General features: G+C 44.6%; 1 protein-coding gene across 3 annotated transcripts in view; it reads right to left on the bottom strand.

Moving 5' to 3' along the window:
* METTL16 (methyltransferase 16, RNA N6-adenosine) overlaps positions 1-16,705 on the bottom strand; it is a 139,891-nt gene that overhangs the window by 112,956 nt on the left and 10,230 nt on the right. The window lies entirely within an intron of this gene.

Genomic DNA, 16,705 nt, shown 5'->3' with positions numbered 1-16,705 from the left:
GAATGGTCAAACATTCCCATAGACACACTCTTAAACCTTGTGGACAGTCTTCCCAGAAGAGTTGAAGCTGTTATAGCTGCAAAGGGTGGGCCAACTCAATATTGAACCCTATGGACGAAGACTGGCATGCCAATAAAGTTCATGTGCATGTAAAGACAGGCATCACAATACTTTTGGTAATATAGTGTTTATATTCCCACACACTTAGCAGCCACTTTATTATGTACATCTTGCTAGTACCAGGTTGTATTTTGCCTTCAGAACTGCTTTAACAAAGCAGATCCTCATTCTGTCAGGGGAGTACAGTGTGATCGTCTGTTCCTAGTGATTAAGAACAGCGATCTCTCTGTACTCCCAGTCAGTCTGCTCCCTCCAGTCAGAAACACCTCCCTAGGACACACTTAACCCCTTCCCTGCCAGTGTCATTTATACAGTAATCAGTGCATTTTTATACACTGATCGCTGTTTAAATGTCACTGGTCCCAAAAGTGTCTGATCTGTCTGCCGCAATCCCGCTAAAAATCGCTGATCACTAGTAAACAAAAAATAAAAATGCCATAAATCTCCTATTTTGTAGGTGCAAACCAATCAATATACGCTTATTGCGATTTATTTTTTATTTTTTTACTAAAAATATGTAGAAGAATACATATTGGACTAAATTGATGAAAAAAGATGAAGAAAGGTTTGGTTTTTTTTTGGGGGGGGGGGAATATTTATTAGAGCAGAAAGAGTAAAAAATATAGTTTTTTTCCCCCCAAATTGTTATTCTTTTTTTGTTTATAGCGCAAAAATAAAAACCATAGAGGTGATCAAATATCACCAAAAGAGAGCTCCATTTGTGGGGGAAAAGGACATCAATTTTGTTTGGGTACAATGTTGCCCGACCGTGCAATTGTCAGTTAAGGCAACGCAATGCCGTATTGCAAAAAATGGCCTGGTTATTAAAGAGGTAAAACCTTCCACGGCTAAAGTGGTTAAACGATGCACAATTGGTACCAAGTGGCCTATAAAACATTCCCCGGACCATTACACTACGACCACCAGCCTGAACTGTTGATATAAGGCAGGATGGATCCTTGCTTTCATGTTATTTATGCCAAATTCTGACCCTACCATTTGAATGTTGCAGCTGAAATCGAGACTCAGACCAGGCAACGTTTTTCACATCTTCTATTGCCCAATTTTGATGAGCTTGTGCGAACTGTAGCCTCAGTTTTTAGCCTGTTCTTATTTGACAGCAGTGATGCCCGATGTGGTCTTTTGCTGCTTCATGGCTCAATGTGTTGCATGTTCAGAGATGGTTTTCTGCATACTTTGGCTGTAACAAGTTGTTATTTGAGTTACTGTTGCCTTTCTATACTCTCAAACCAGTCTGCCCTTTTTCCTCTGACATCAACCAGGCATTTCGTGAACACAACTGCCATTAAAGTGGTTGTAAACCCTTACAAACCACTTTGACCTACAGGTAAGCCTAGATTAAGGCTTACCTGTAGGTCCAAGAAATATATCCTAAACCTATAGGGTTTAGGAGATATTTACAAAAAGACAGGCACCACTGTCTACGGCGCATGCGCCGTAGATAGCGGCGCGCAGGCACACTGGGCAGGCCACAGATCACGGCGATATGCCACTCGTGTCAACTCCCGTGCGTATGCGCGGGAGTGATGTCATCTCGGCTCTGGCGAATCACAGCGCCTGAGCAGCGAGACCCGGAAGTCACTCCGGGATACATGACAGCGGCGAAGATGAAGACGGAGGACCGCTTTGGGGGCTTCGTTCTCAGTTAAGTTATTCATAATGAGCTATGCATACTAGCTCATTATGCCTTTGCCTGGCAGGTTGCATTTTTTTTTTTTAAATAGCCTTTACTTCCTCTCTAACTGGATATATTTTTTTTGGGGCCATTCTCTGTAAACCCTAGAGGTGCAATTTGGTTTACTAAGCAATTGAACAGATGTAAAGGCGCACACACACACACACACACACACACACACACACACACACACACCTCTCAAAGAATTAGATCATAAAGTTAATTTGTTTCAGTAATTCAATTCAAAAAGTGAAACTGACATTATACAGATTCATTACACACAGAGTGATATACATTTCAAGCGTTTCTTTTAGTTTTGACGATTATTATTAAAATTCAGTATCTCAGAAAATTAAATGACATATTAAACAAATTTTAAAAAAATCATTTTTAATACAGAAATGTTGGTTTACTGAAAAGTATGTCCATGTGCAGTATAGTATGCGTGCAATATTTGCCAGAGCTCCTTTTGCATGAATTACTGAATCAATGCGGCGTGGCATGGAGGTGATCATCCTGTGGCACGGCTGAGGTGTTATGGAAGCCCAGGTTCTTTAATATATATAGAGATATATATATATATATATAAAATGATAACAGTCTTCAGCTTGTCTTCATTGTTGGGTCTGGTGTCTCATCTTCCTCTTGACAATACCCCACCAATTTTCTATGGGGTTTAGGTCAGGTGAGTTTGCTGGCCAACCAAGCACAGTGATACCATGATCATTAAACCAGGTATTGGGTACTTTTTTGGCAGTGTGGGCAGGTGCCAAGTCCTGCTGCAAAATGAAATCAGTATCTCCATAAAGCTGATCAGCTGAGGGAAGAATGGAGTTCTCTAAAATTTCCTGGTAGAGGGCTGTGCTGACTTTGAACTTGATAAAACACAGTGGACCAACACGAGCAGATGACATTGCTCCCCAAATCATCACGACTGGAAACTTCACTCAGCTTGGATTCTGTGCCTCTCCACTTTCTCCAGACTCTGGGACATTTCCAAATGAAATGCCGAATTTACCGGACCACTGAGCAACAGTCCAGTCGCTTTTCTCCTTAGCCCAGGTAAGACGCTTCCGATCTTGCCTCTGGTTCAGAAGCTGCTTGACACAAGGAATGCGACAGTTGTAGCCCAAGTCCTGCATAGGTCTGTGTGTGGTGGCTCTTGAAGCGATGACAACAGCCGTAGTCCACTCCTTGTGAATCTCCCCACAGTCCTCTTAGGCTGCGGTGTAACCCTGTTGCTTATGCACCTTTTTCTACCACACTTTTTTCCATTCAACTTTTCATTAATATGCTTGGATACAGCACTCCGGACAAACTTCTTCTGTCGCAATGACCTTTTGTGACTTGCGTCAATAACTGTTTTCCCCATGATTGTGTAACCTACTGAACCAGACAGAGACCACTTAAAGGCTCAGAAACCCTTTACAGGTGCTTTGAGTTAGTTGATTAGAGTGCGACACCATGAGTCTAGAACAATGAACATTTTAATATCCTCATTTACTGAGATACTGTATTTTGGGTTGTCACTAGCTGTAAGCCATAATCATCAAAATTAAAAAGAAAGAAATGCTTGAAATATATCACACTGTGTGTAATGAATCTATATATCATAGATTATATGCGTATCACTTTTTTTTATTAAATTATTGAAATAAACTTGATGATAGTCAAATTTTTTGAGCTGCACGTGTGTGTGTATATATACACACACACACACACACACACACATTGTTTAAATTACCAAAAAATAAGGCCCAAATTGTTAGTTCCCGATTTAAGAAAATCTTTATCTTTCTACTCTGCATGACCTTTAATAAAATGCTGAAAACAGAATAGTCTTGGGCTCTGGGAAGAAATCAATAACATTAGAATTGTTAATTGCAGTGAGATACCGTTCAATAGACAAGCTTTCAGCAATATGTTGTGATGCAGCATTTCTGACACAATAAATGGGATGGAGACAGGGAACCTCGCACACCACAGACACGCAACCTGGATAGTCTTCACACATGGCTGCTTGTGCTTAAGGGAATCACGGATGTTCCCATTGCCTGATTCCAGGGGCATTGAAGTGTGATCGTCAAGGTTTGGAAGCCAAATGCAATATGTAACTGAACACCAGGGCAGACTTGTAAGATTATGGAAATTAGCCTTGTGCTATGGATATTTACATATCTAATGCTTGAAAATAATGCTTAAATCAGCAAAAATTCGATTATAAATTGGACAAGAGAGCCAGTATGTATAAAAATTACCATAAACTCTGAAGTAAGGAAGAACCCCATCCCTTTCAGAGTCAGACTGGTGCTTTATTAGCTAGTGGGGTATAAACATATAAGATTGGTCTCTTAACTGAAAAAAAAGTTTTGCTTTTTTTTCTTTTTTAAATGTGACTGCATTATGTTAATCATTATTTAAAGATCTGCCACCGATTCTGTGATCATCACTTTTATTTCTTGAGTTCCGATGGAAAATGTCAAACCTCCTTACTGCCCCAGTAGATTATTGCCCAGTCCCATGCCACCAAGAAATGTTTACTCCTGTTAACGGCACCTTTTGGAATTAAGGCCAATGACTCTGGCCTATGGCAGTATTTGGCAAGTGAAGCAAAACTATTACAGTACAATAAACACTATTTTTACCTTTTTTGCATTTAAATGCTGCCGATCTTCTCCAACCCGTTTCAGCTACTTCATGTCTATATGCACCAATTTTAGCACTGGCTGCACATAATGCTCTGGATTACCTTCCTGGTTGTGACAACAGAAGACCATGCTTGTACATTATGTGTTGGTGTAGCCGTTTGTAATTGCTGCCAAGAACAGCCTGAACACGGACCCTTACTGCAGTATTAGGTGTTCTTTTATTAAAATTTGCCCAGTTCCAGCTTGGGGGGGGGGGGGGGGGGGGAGAATGGATTCCCCCCAGCAACTCCTATACTCACTATCAATCCCAGCAACCCAATCCACCACTGTTCCTTTGCCAAGCTGAGTGACATCCTGCATACTTTAACCCACCACCTGAGACCTCAGAGGGGTCATGGCTCTAACCTCACCCAGGGCTTATAGAATGACGCTGCACAGAGACACTCATTTCAGATTTCAGGATTTGCTTACGGATGGAGGAAGATGTAGGATGTAGGTGCTAAGGCACTGTGGTTCTTACCCTCAAGCCAATTTAGGATACAGTAGTGATAAAGGAGATGCGGGAGGAATCAAAGTATCTAGTGGGGGAAACACTATCCAACACACACACACACACACACACACACACACACACGTCAGATAGCAGCGACACGTCTTTTTTGTTTTGGAAGAAAGAAAAGATATCTCTTGCCACCCACCAGAAAGGTAAGCATTTACCTTCTTTCACCGGATACTTCCAGGCATATTCGCTATAGTTAGAAACAGGATCACTTTATGTTTGAATTTTAATTAAATGCCCTTAATTATTTTTATTACCCTTTAATTAAGCCATAACTACAATCATACACGCATTTCAATTACAGGCCAGATATCTCTAAATCAGTTCTTTTCCAACATATATTATCTCACAAAATGTACACCCCTCACTTTTGTGTAAATATTTTATTATACGTTTATGTAACAACACTGAAAAAAATAACACTTTTTTTTACAATGTAAAGTAGTGAGTGTACAGCTTGTATAACAGTGTAAATTTGCTGTCCCCTAATAACAGAACACACAGCCATTCATGTCTAAACCGCTGGCAACAAAAGCGAGTAAACCCCGGGGTGGATATAAATCATTTTTTTTAAATAAATAAAAAAAAAAATCTGATTTTTTTTCTATTAAACTTTTTTGTTTTTGTTTTTTATCAAGTTTATTTTAATAAAATGATTTTGGAGTAAAAACCTAAATAATATAATAATAGTTTTCTATTTAAGATACATTAATAATTTTGTTTATACAGCATGAAATGGAGCTTATGTAACATGAGGCTGTATATTCTGAAATATTAAAATTTTGGGTAAATTCAATTAATCCAAGCTCTGAAAGCTGAGATAACATGTACTGGCATTGATGCATTCACACAATGTCACAGTAATCATGAAGATCCGGAATATTCCTTTATCACATTGTTTTGCAAATCTATGTACACTTCAAACTGTATGATTCAATCGGTTCTGATATTGCTGTTTTACTAACCTGACAGCGTATTATTCTAAATAGGAAACCTTCATTTTGTTTGCAAATATTAAAGATTCTAACTGCCAGCAAGAATTAAGTCCTTACATTTAAAGGGCACCTGATCCATCATGGCAGCGCCTGTTAGCGGGCATCCACTCACCTGCTGCCACCACGTCCCTCATGTTGTGTCACTGCCACATCACCACCCGTCCCATTAAAGTGAATGGTACTGTCAGTGAGTCAACAGCGGGTCAGAGGAGCCCCTGCGGGACAGAGATGACAGTTGCTCTTTAAAAATTATGATTTAAAGCAAGTTGATTTTAATCAAGCCTTTTCACTAGTGATTTAAATCAAATCCACCCTGGTACAGCCCTACGTGAAAATGTCAAATTTGGGCCCAATTAGCCATTTTCCCTCCCCGATGTCATGTGACCCGTTAGTGATACAAGGTCTCAGGTGTGAATGGGGAGCAGCTGCGTTACATTTGGTGTTATTGCTCTCACTCTCTCATTCTGGTCAAAGAAAAAAAAATGAATTGCTGGTCTAGATAAAGTTGGCCTAAGCTATAAGAAGATTGTCAAGACCCTGAAACTGAGCTGCAGCATGGTGGCCAAGATCATACAGCGGTTTAACAGAACAGGTTCCACTCAGAACAGGCCTCGCCATGGTCGACCAAAGAAGTTGAGTGCACATGCTCAGCATGCGAAGCAGAGCACGATCCCCTCCCTTCGGAGACTGGGCCACACGGCAGTATTCCAAAATGATAACGACCCCAAACACACCTCCAAGATGATCACTGTCTTGCTAAAGAAGCTGAGGGTAAAAGGTGATGGACAGGCCAAGCGTGTCTCCAAACCTAAACCCTATTGAGCATCTGTGGGGCATCTTCAAAATGGAAGGTGGAGGAGCGCAAGGTCTCCAACATCCACCAGCTCCGTGATGTCATCATGGAGGAGTGGAAGAGGACTCCAGTGGTAACCTGTGAAGCTCTGGTGAACTTCATGCCCAAGAGGGATAAGGCAGAGCTGGGAAATAATGGTGGCCACACAAAATATTGACACTTTGGGCCCAATTTGGGGTGTACTCACTTTTGTTGCCAGTTTAGACATTAATGGCTGTGTGTCGACTTATTTTGAGGGGACAGCAAACTTACACTGTTATACAAGCTGTACACTCACTACTTTACATTGTAGCAAAGTGTCATTTTCTCAGTGTTGTCACATGAAAAGATATAAAATATTTACAAAAATGTAAGGGGTTTAGTCACATTTGTGAGATACTGTATTATTCCTTGGATTGAAATACTCAAAGATTTCTAATATTTATTTTACAATAGTAGCCTTGCATTGCCAAAAAACTAAAAAACTAAAAGTATAATACATACAACAGATGCGCCATCTAAATTAAGACGCAGAGGCACATCATGCAGATACAAACCCAGTGCCCTTCAGCATATCCCCTTGTGGCCAACATGCTTTCAGACAGGAAGGTCCACCCATAAGAGTAGTGGAGGCAAAAAGGGGACTGTGGCAATAATGTGGAAAAAGCTACACTGCAAATACATTTTAAAGCAATACAGCAGGAAATAAAAACAAAGGCTACCACAAAGCTCAATATATAAACCATGTATACCCAGTACCAGAGTACAAGGAATTATATTGGAGACTGTATAGTTGAACTTCAGCACAAGACCATGGAGGAACAAGTTAGTGGGACCAGTGAAATGCAATGTTGATATAAATATAATAGATTCCCCAACAGACTTTCAACACAAACCAGGATTTCTAAAATGAAAGTAAAAAAAAACTAAAAAAAATTATAATAATCCTTTGACCTTCAGACAAATCCAAAAATTTGCAAGTGAACATTATTGGGTTCAAGGAACACACTGAAGCAGCCACATCATCAATTAGAGGACTTGGAACAACTGTCGACTATACAAAGAGGCAGAGATCCGCAGGTTCCTCTCATGCAGCAGATGGTGAGCAAGAAGAAGGGGTAGCAGCTCAGCATGGAGGAGCCCAGCAGGAAGTGACATGTGAGTGAAACGGTCACCACTATGTAAAGAGGGCAAACATCTAAGTTGTGAGGGCATATGGGGAAACCATTATAATAACCAAAAGCACAGACAAAAGACTGCAGCTAATAGTAGATTTATTTGAGGAACAGGGTAATGCACATCTGTTAATATCTAATCATATCTGATGTTAGTTCACATCTGATTTTATCTTAGTAAAATAAAAATCCAAAACAAAAATATACTGTACATATATACCCAAGCACACAAGAAAATCTTAGATTTTTGCATACATGCTTCTCAACGTCACCATAAAAAAAAAAAAAAAAAAAAAAAAACACACACACACACACACACACACACACACACACACACACACACCACACACACACTAAAATAAGTATTAAACATGTAACCATTTTTCTAGGTAAATATATTTCTAAAGGTGCCATTGACATGAAATTCACCACGTTGGAAACCCATGCAATCCATACATACAGAGAAACCAAAACAAATAAGTTAAAAAATTAAGTTAAATGTAAAAAAATGGAATGACACAGGGAAAAAGTATTGAACGTGCAAACTGCATGTTGATCGGCAGATGGGTAGCCACGTTGCACGACAGCGCAATTGTCAGTTAAAGCGACGCAGTGCGGAATCACAAAAAGTGCTCTGGTCAGGAAGAGGGTCAATTCTTACAGGGCTGAAGTGGTTAATACCGTAATGCACTCAACTGCCATGGCCTGTATGCATGCTTACCACACACACTTCCATTGCTGAAAAAAAATAAAAATATAGGATTTTTGTATTCACCGTAAAATCCTTTTCTCTGAAGTTCATTGACGGACATAGCAGCTCATCTTGACCTTAGGGTTATATCGCCCCTTTAGGAGAGGACTAGGCAGAAAGTGTTAAAAAACAGTAACACTTGCACAGTACCGCCGAGGGGGCGGTCCTACTGGCTATAACCCCTCACACTGCATCCAGCAGCTCAGTTTGTCAAAAGCAGTACAAAACAAATAGCAGCTCATCTTGACCTTAGGGATGTCCCCAAGCAGTGTCAAAGAAACAGGGGGGGGCGGACAAACCACAATCACTACACCCATAACAACCAGAGCTCCTCAACGGAGGAGTTGCAACCATAAACAGCTGCCTGCAAAACCTTGCGGCCAAAGCAAGCATCCAAAGATGCGCTCATATCAAATTTTAAAATTTTGTGAAAGTGTGAACGGATGACCAGGTCGCCACCTTACACACCTGGGAAACAGACGCTTGATGTCAGGAAGCCCAAGAGGCACCAATTGCCCTGGTAGAATGTGCCGTGACAGGAAAGGGGGGGCGTCCATCCCTTTATGGCATAAGCCTGAATTATAATCTGTCTGATCCATGAGAGATGGTGGCCGATGAGACCGCCAGTCCCTTCTTCGGACCAGCCACCGATACCAACAGCGAGTCCACCTTCCAAAAAGGAGCAGTAGCAGACAGATACACCAGCAGAGCCCAGACCATGTCCAAGGAATGCAAAGCCACCTCTTTGGGGTGATGGCCGAGGACATAAGGACGGAAGCACAATGTCCTTGTTTAGATGAAAGGCCGAAACAACCTTTGGAAGAAACGAAGGCTGTGGTGCAGCACCGCCTTATCCTTGTGGAGGATAAAGTAGGGAGACATGCAAGACAAGGCCGCCAACTCAGAAACCCTCCTGGCAGATGTAATGACCACTAGAAATACTACTAGGAATCTCCTTAAGGTTTTCAAACGGCAGTTTCTGAAGCAACCGAGAGCACCAGATTCAAATCCCACGGAGGTAGTGGTGGTCGAACTGAAGGGGCCACATGTCGAACCTCCTAAACAAACGTACTCACCTGAGTACCGAATGAGTCGCCAAGGGATGCTGAAAAAAGAAAGCCACAGTTAATATCTGCCCCTTAATGGTGCTTAATGCAAGTTTCTGATCCACTCCTCGCTGCAAAAACAGCAGGATCCTGGAAACTGAATATGTACGTGGACGCCACCCCCATCTCCTTACACATGGAGATGTAGGTCTTCCACGTACGATGATAAATATTCAGAGAAGATGACTTCCGTGCCCTCATCATAGTGGATATAATACCGAATCTGACAGGCCTCGGTCCCTTAGCACCTGGCTTTCAACAGCTATGCCGTTAAAGCCAGTGACAGTAAATCAGGATGAAGTATTGGACCTTGCGACAGAAGGTGCTTTCTCATTGGCAGTTGCCAAGGAACATCCGCCACCATTCTTACTATGTCGGCGTACCACAGACGCCGAGGTCAATCTTGGGCAATCAGAACTACCGGAATCCCCACAGCCTCCACTCCACATAGTAGAAGTTTGAGTGGTGGAAAAGCATAAATCAGTCGATAATTGCCCCATGGAGCCACCAAGTGCATCTGCCCAGGGATCCTTTGACCTGGTCACAAACCTCTGTACCTTCCGAGTGAGTCGAGAAGCCAGGAGATCCACATCTGGCATGCCCCACCTTAGGCAAAGGAGCCAAAATACATCTGGATGTAGCAACCATTCCCCTTGGTCCAGCATCTGACGACTTAGGTAGTCCGCTTGCCAGTTTTGTATGCCCGGAATGTACACGGCCGAGAGTGCCAGCACACACTGCTCTGCCCACCGCAGGATGTGAGCAACCTCCAGTGCTGCAGCCAAGCTCCTTGTTCCTCCTTGATGGTTGACATACGCCACCGTCATGGCGTTGTCTGACTGGATCCTGACCGGACGCCTCTGCAGCCTTTGTGACCATGTGGAGAGGCACCGCCTTATTGCCCGAAGTTCCAGCATGTTGATTAGCAGGTGGGATTCTTCCTGGGTCCACCGACCCTGAGCTGACTGTACACCCCAAACTCCGCCCCCCTCCCAACCGGTCAGTCTGGCGTCCGTTGTGACCACCGTCCAATGAAGAGGAAGGAACGACTTCGCAGACCGAAAAGCCGACGACCTCAGCAACCAGAGCCGGGAGCCCCTGACTAGCTGGCTCACTCGAATTTGACAACCCAGGGACAATGGAGATTTCTCTCAATTTGACAGGATCTCCTCTAGCAAGACTCGAGTGTGGAATTGAGCATATGTACCTCTTCGAAACTGGCTACCATGAAACCCAGGACTCGCATGCAAAAATGCAGCGACGACCACCTGCAGAACACCAACAACTTCACCGCAGGTTGAAGAGTCTGCAGCTTGTCCAAAGACAGACAGACACTCGCCGAGGAGTCCAGAAGCAGGCCCAGGTACTCCAGGAACCAACACCGACTACTGTATGTTTAGTACCCAACCAAACTCCCGAAGAGTTTGCATGGCGATTGCCACATCCTCCCTTAATTCTGAGGCAGAAGCTGCCCTCAGAAGGAGGTTGTCCAGGTAACCCAAGTTTACAATCCCTCGCTGCCTTAGCAAAAACAAAATTGGGGCTAGCACCTTGGTGAAGATCATCGGTGCCGACGCCAGGCCAAATAGGAGAGCTACAAATTGGTAGTGCTCGTCCAACCGCAAATCGCAGAAACTTCTGATGCTTGATGCATATGGGGACATGCAAGTATGAGTCCTTGATGTCCAGGGATGCCAGAAAATCCCTCTGATGGAGTTCAGCGACCACTGAGTGAACTGATTCCATCCTGAACCTTTGTACCTTCACAAAGCTGTTGAGGGCCTTGAGGTCAAGGACTGGACGGACCCCTTCCTTCTTTGGGACTACAAACAGATTGGGAGTAGAATCCCCGAAACCTTTCTGGCATCGGTACAGGTACGATCACCCCACACGGCAGCAAGTCCTGGATTGCCCCAAACAGGGCCTCCCGAAGAGCTGGAAGATGAAGGTTGGAGGGAAAAAAATCTTTTTGGCGGACAAGAAATAAACTATCTTGTACCCTGAGGAAACCAGTTTGCAGACCTACTGGTCGGAAAGTAGGGAGATCCATCGGGCTGCAAACTCCCAAAGATGACCCCCCCCCCCACCCGAGTCGGTGCGGGGGCAAACCTTCATGGGGTAACAGATTTGCTCCCAGGCTTGCGAAACCAGGGACGCTTTTGTCCCTCAGCAGGCATCTTATTGGACTGGGAACTCTTCTGAGTGGAAAAGGAGGGCCCTTGCCTACGGCGTGGCTCCTTCCCTTTTCTGGACTGTGGGAGCAATGTACTCTTACCCCCAGTAATATTCTTAATAATGTCATCCAGCAAGGCTCCAAATAGCCTTTTTCCCTGGAAGGGCAAGTCTGCCGGTGCTTTCCCGGTTCACAGACCAGCATTTAAGCCAAATCAGGCGACCTAGCACTACTGCTGATACTGAGGCTCTAGAGAGCAAGGGGGCCGTATCACAGACATAATTAAGGCCCTGCACCAACTGGTCCGCCAGCTCCACACCGGGGAAGCCTGTTGCTTCTCCAATTCACGGTGCAACAATTTAGCCCATTCAGTAAGCGTCTGTGACACCAGGGCCATGGCTAACACTGGCCAAAATGCTGACCCCCACCACCGTAAACATGGACTGGGCAACTGCCTCGGCCCTTCTGTTGGCAGGGTCCTTGAAAGCAGAAGTCCCTTCCATCGGAATCGTGGTTATCTTATTTAACCTGGATACCGTGAGGTCAACAATTGGAGGAGATGTCCATTTCTTCAGGAGACTCTCCTCAAAAGGGGCAACGCACCACCATGCGTTTCGGGACTGAAAAAGCCCGCTGTGGTTTTCCACACTCCTTGTAAATAAACTTATCAAAATAAGTTGGGTAAGGAAATACCTTAGCCGTGCGTGCCAGCTTGTGGGACCCGAAAGGGACCGACACCTTTGTAGATGCCCCCGCCGTATCCTCCATTTTTAGGGTATCCCACATCGCTGTAATAAGTGCTCCAACAAGCGCCTTTTCCTGCGCTGACCTGGACACCGAGTCATCCTCACTGTCCTGGTCCGAATCCTCTGATACATCAGAACAGGGGCCGCCTGTCACAGCGGGGCCAGAGTCTGAATCAGAGCTTTCCCCAGAAGATGTGGGGGGTAGGGGGCATTTTTTACCCCCCTTGCACCCGCACGCCACTTCCACCCTGGCAACAAAGGCCTCCAGGACTGCCAACAGAGCGTCCATAGGCACCGCAGGTGCAGGGGAACCAGTTGCAATAACAGAGTTGTCTGGGGAAGAAGCGCCAGCTTCTCATGCCATGCTGACCCACACTCGCCTGTCACCACTTAGGGACCTAAGGCAAGTCACACAAAAAGTCCAGCCTCCAAGCTGCCATAGACTGAGGGGCCCCCCACAGGACTCACGATCCTGACCCAGGTGTGCTGTACGCTCTCCCCTGTGTCATCCACAAGGTGTCTGTGTGGAAAGCGTGCTGTTCTAGAAGGAAAGAAGCACCCAGCGCTAGAAGCTAAACTACCTGAGGTTACTAGAAAATGGCCACCAGCCGCCTCAGCAAAAATATCTGAGGCGCCAAGAAAATGGCCGCCGAACTACTAGAAAATGGCTGAAGCAAAAAACTGGCTGTGGCTACAAAAAAAATGGCCTCGGAGCACGCAGCGGCCTCCCCACATGTCATACACAGCACAAACACCCCACCATGGCCCAGAAACAGGGAGAACGAGCAGCCCCCCAACAACCAGCGCAGCCCCCTGCCAGGACCCAGAGCCCCCCCCCAGGAGGACTACCGGCCACGTAAGTGCACCGCACCCCTATGTGCCCAGTCACACAGTGGCCCATAGCATGGGGAGGAGGGAAGGGACAGGGAGAGAAGAAAGGGAGAGTGAGGGACACATCTTACAATATTCAAGCTAGTAACAAAGAAACCTAATGCCGCGTACACACGATCGAATTGTCCAGCAGAATTGGTCCGGCAAACAATCCGCCGGACTTTATAACGAACGGACTTGGCTACACACTGACCCTCCGAAAGTCTGGCGATTTCTAACACGATGACGTACAGCATGTACGACGGGACTAGAAAAAAGAAGTTCAATAGCCAGTAGCCTCCGTCTCGTACTGGCTTCAGAGCATGCGTCATTCTTAGTCCGCCAGACTAGCACACTGACGAACAGATTGTCCGCTGAAAGCTAACGATGACAGTCCGCTGGAGCCCACACACGATCAAATTGTTCAGCGTACTGTGGTCCGCCGGACAATTCGATCGTGTGTACGCGGCATAAGACTTCCCCACAGTGAAGCCAATAGACCAAAAGACTTTTGACTGGATCTATGTTACATAGAATGGCTGTGTCTGCCATAAGTGCAGGGCTGAAAGCTAGTATTGAGGGAGGAACTGGAAGGACTGTTATTCCTGCAGTACATGTCACAGAATGCCTCTCTAATAAAAGTGGTCCCCAAAAGGGAAACTGAAGTTTCTGCATGTGCCAATCTCTTAGGTCTGACACACCTCTTGCTGGTTCCTCCTGTTGACCTCTACGCCACTATAGAAGTGTTTGTTAAATGAGGCTTTATTCATAAACCTAAATCCAAGTAGAAATCCAAGTAATGTCTTCTTACAGCTATACAATGTTAGGCAAATATTCATAATATCCAGCCAAATCCAAACTTTTAACACTTTTACTACCAGGCCTCACGCGCCACTCTTTAGCTCATGTGGCCAGACCATTTTTGCAATGTTTCTATTGCTTTTTTTTTCTCCTTTACAGCTTTCAGAGTTTGTGAAAGACCCACAAAACCATACATTTTCTGAAAGCACGTGACCTGTAGAATAAAAAAAACATGCTGCTGCTTTTTTTTTTTTTTAAGGTCGCCGCAATAGTTGCTTAAATCAAACCAAATAGCCATGTTCAGTAAAAATACACTAAAATCATTAGTGGACATAAACATAACAATTTACAAAATTCCTGATAAATTCCTGCTAAGGAATTGTTCACATGGTGGGCAGAAACTAGAGGTGCACCGAAATTTCGGCTGCCAAAAATTATTGGCAGCCGAAAACTGTTTTTTCATTTGGTCGATAGCAAAAAAGCAGCCGATACCGAAAGGGGACAGGGTCCGCCCCGTGTGCCGCCCATTGCGGGAGTGTCACCCTGGATCGCCCCAGTCCTCCACTCCCTCCTCCTCTCCTCGATCTCCACATGTCACGGAGCTGAATTGTCCAGGCCATAGTAACAATGTCCAGCCTCATGTGATAGACGGCACACTGATCCAATGGTGGGACATTGAATCAGTGTGACGTGATCACAGGAGGCATGACATTGTTACTGCGGCCCGGGCAATTCAAACCCTGCTCCTTGACACAGGGAGATGGCCACTCTGATCCAGGCACAGACACGCTGCATATTATGGACACTGGTGAGGCTGCTGTGCACAGGCAGGCTGCATGATGTGCACTGGTAGGCTGCATATGACGGGCCCCGGTGAGGTTGCTGGGCACTGGTAGGCTGCATATGACGGGCTATGGTGAGGCTACTGCGCACAAGCAGGCTGCATATGACGGGCACTGGTGAGGTTGCCGGGCACAAGCAGGATGCACATGATGGACACTGGTGAGGCTGCATCGATCTCTTGTACCATGTCTGCAGTCTCTGACCATCTACTGTATCATATCTGCTAGATGCATTGAATGGAAATTTTCCTAATACTATTTGCAATGTGTTTAACCACTTCCCACCTGGCCAATGTACATATATACGGCCGGGTGGGAACCGCCTCCTTCTGACTGGACTTCAGGAATGTCCGTCAGAAGGAGTGGGATCGTGCGCATGCCCGCACAGCGCTCGTTTCACCGTCCCGATGCGCTCGTGTCACCCGGACACTGCGCATCTCGGATCAGCAGGAGGGCTCTGTGATTGGCCCTCCTGATCACATGATGGCCGCGTCCAATCACGGCCGTCATGTGATGTAAACAAACAGCCGGTTGCTAGGCAATCGGCTCTCCTCTCCTCACACAGAAGTCGTCGCTGAGGAGAGGAGAGCAGATCGCTGCAGCCGGCTGGCGATCAGTGAGTATGAGCTGTTTTTACAGCTTTTTACTCACCGATCACTAGTCTAGTATAAACCTACAGTGTAAACACACATGTCACCACAATACACGTCACCACACATGTCCCCAAATAATAAAAAGACATGCCCCCAAATAAAAAAAGCACATGTCCCCCACATATGTCCCACTAAAATTACATGTTCCAATGATTATCTGCACACATATGTACATGATCATTTGCGTACATATGTCCGTGATCACACAAACCAATTATTATACACTTAACGAATTTTTTTTTACCAAAAACATGTAGCAGAATACATTTTGGCTTAAATTTATGACAAAATTTGATTTGATTGGATTTCTTTTAAAATAGAAAATATAGTTTTTTTCCAAATTTCCGTTTTTTTTGCACTTATATTGCAAAAAATAAAAAAACTGAGTCGTGAATAAATACCACCAAAATAAAGCTCCATTTCTGCGAACAAAATGATAAAAATGTCATTTGGGTACAGTGTAGCATGACCGCGCAATTGTCATTGAAAGTGCGAGAGCAATGAAAGCTGAAAATTGGGCTGGGAAGGAAGGGGGTGAAAGTGCACTGTATTGTAGTGGTTAAAGTGGTTGTATACCCACTTTTTTAACTTTTACCTACAGGAAAGCCTATAATAAGGCTTACCTGTAGGTAAAAAAAATATCTCCTAAACCTGTACGGTTTAGGAGATATTCCCCTCGGTATGCGCCACTGACTGCAGCGGCGCATGCGCACAAGGGGGTTCTCTCCGTGAAAATCC

This window comes from Lithobates pipiens, unplaced genomic scaffold, assembly GCF_037356315.1.
Source record: "Lithobates pipiens isolate NorthernLeopardFrog02 unplaced genomic scaffold, aLitPip1_a1.2 Scaffold_16, whole genome shotgun sequence".
NCBI classification, from domain to species: domain Eukaryota; kingdom Metazoa; phylum Chordata; class Amphibia; order Anura; family Ranidae; genus Lithobates; species Lithobates pipiens.
The sequence above is the reverse complement of the archived record's forward strand: the minus strand, read 5'-3'. Positions and strand labels throughout refer to the sequence as shown.